General features: G+C 41.8%; 1 pseudogene; it reads left to right on the top strand.

Annotated features, from left to right (window-relative positions):
* The first annotated feature begins 258 nt into the window (after positions 1–258).
* LOC136488509 (uncharacterized) lies at positions 259–2,265 on the top strand (annotated as a pseudogene).
* Positions 2,266–2,647: the final 382 nt, after the last annotated feature.

Here is a 2,647-nt window from a genome sequence, read left to right on the forward strand (position 1 = left end):
AGATATCAATGTTGAAAGTGTCAATCGTAATGGAATGGAGAGATATCTATTTAAGTATACAAACAAAGGTCCTGACTGTGCTAAAGCTACAATTCAAAGAAAAAGAAGCAATCCAGATGCTACCACTGGGACGTTTAATGAAATAAATGAATACTTGGACTGTAGATGTGTAACTCCTAATGACGCAGCGTGGCGGTTATTCCAGTTTGATATACACTACACGAATCCATCTGTTGAACGACTTCTATCCATCTCCTTTTACAAAATGGTGTCCTATATACTGAAGATGACCATAGATCAAGTGATTGAGGATCCATCTAAACTCATAACCAAGCTAACAGCATGGTTTGACGCGAACCAGCAATACCCACTTGCTTGAGAACACACTTATGTAGATTTCCCTGAACACTGGACATGGCATACTGATGGGAAATTTTGGAAGGAGCGCCAGAACAATCGACCAAAGGTTGGACGGCTAGCTAATGTTGCTCCTAATCAAGGAGAGACATTTTACCTACGAATGTTGCTGCATATAGTCAAAGGATCACAAAGCTATTCTGATATACGCACCATCGTTGGACAGCAGCACCCGACATTTCGTGCAGCATGTGACGCATTGGGTTTACTCGGTGACGACCAGGAGTGGTTCCATGCTATGACTGATGCAGCACATTGGGCATTTCCATATCAGCTAAGGCAGCTATTTGTCACTTTACTACTTTACTACTTTTCTGCGAACTCAAAGACCCCCTAAAATTATTTGAAGAATATGTAAAGGTAATGGGGGAGCACATGGCCTACCGTGCAAAGCAGCTAGCTCCAGAAGCCCCAGATGTAATCATACAGCAACACATCATGTCCTATGTCCTACAGGAGCTACAGGAACTCCTCAGAGATGCTGGATATAGCCTAGAGCACTTCAATTTGCCACAGCCAGACAAAAGTTCTACCGAGCTACTCATAAATAGATTGATAATGGAGGAGCTTTCCTATGCTTCAAATGATACGACCGCTGAAGTAAACCAGCTGATCACTCGGCTCAATTCAGAGCAGAGGCATATCTACGATATTATAGAGCATTCAATCTCAAATGAATCTGGGTATACCTTCTTCATTTATGGATATGGTGGCACTGGTAAGACATTTCTATGGAACACTTTGCTCAGCAGTGTCAGAAATAAAGGCAAGATAGCATTAGCGGTGGCATCTTCTGGCATAGCAGCTTTGTTACTCCCAGGAGGTCAAACACCACACTCGCGTTTCAACCTTCCTTTAGACATCCAAGAACACTCCGTATGTGCCATCAAGAAAAACACACAGTTGGCTGAGCTGATACAACACACATCGCTAATTATATGGAACGAGGCACCTGTCAACCACAAACATTGTTTCCAAGCACTTGACCGCACGCTTAGAGATATCATGTCATCTATCAACAGTGACTCAGCATACAAACAATTTGGTGGTATAACAGTTGTTCTTGGTGGTGATTTCAGGCAGACTCTGCCAATTATCCCAAAGGGCAAAAAAGCACAAGTTTTGGATGCTTCAATCACCAGATCTTATTTATGGCGGAATTGTAGAGTGCTTAGCTTAACTGAAAACATGAGACTTAAATGCCCACAACTCTTAGAATCTGAAAGGAATGAACTGGACAAATTCGCTCAGTGGCTCCTCTCTATTGGTGATGGCACAACTCCTGACAGCATGCCTACTGACCAACCTGACACGTCATGGGTTCAAATTCCGGACAACCTCCTACTACCACCTGACCAAAGGAAACTTGAGAGTTTAATTTCTTTTGTGTATGGCACACCTCCAGAACCATCACAACTAGCAGATTATCTATGCGAACGAGCAATATTAGCCCCAACAAATGAGGTGGCTGCTGCTATAAATGTAGAAATCATTGGTAAGATAACTACCGACGAAATGTCATACTACAGCTCTGACTCCATTGATGATCCGACATCCAACTATTGTACTCTAGAATCCCTTTACCCTCAAGAGTTCCTCAACACCATTAAAATGGGTGGCCTTCCAGATCATCATTTGCAGCTCAAGATTGGGGTTCCTATAATGTTACTAAGAAATTTCAGTCCCTCAAAAGGTTTGTGCAATGGATCCAGACTCATAGTGACACAACTCACACATCGCATCATCGAAGCTCAAATAATTACAGGAAAGGCTAAGGGAACTAAAGCTTACATTCCAAGAGTAATATCCACCTCAGCTGATCCTAAATGGCCCTTTAAGATAAAATAGCGACAGTTCCCGGTCCGTGTATCATATGCGATGATAATTAACAAAAGCCAAGGACAGACACTTAGCAAAGTTGGTGTCTACTTACCAAGCCCGGTGTTCTCTCATGGGCAACTTTATGTTGCATTCTCACGAGTTACATCACCCACAGTCCTGTGTGTGCTTATTGAAAACAACTCTTCTGAACATGAAAATCAAACACACAATGTTGTCTACACTGAGATTTTTAGTGATATATCAACAGCTGCTTACTAAATGCAGGTAATACTACTTCTCCCTCATATCAGGCTCCTTTCTTTGAACTAAACTTTAGAATCCCAATCACGTCATTTACTCTTACTTATGTACTCTAATGTTAGATGTATTCCAATTCTACAAGGTTCTA

Source organism: Miscanthus floridulus, chromosome 10 (genome assembly GCF_019320115.1).
Source record: "Miscanthus floridulus cultivar M001 chromosome 10, ASM1932011v1, whole genome shotgun sequence".
NCBI lineage: Eukaryota > Viridiplantae > Streptophyta > Magnoliopsida > Poales > Poaceae > Miscanthus > Miscanthus floridulus.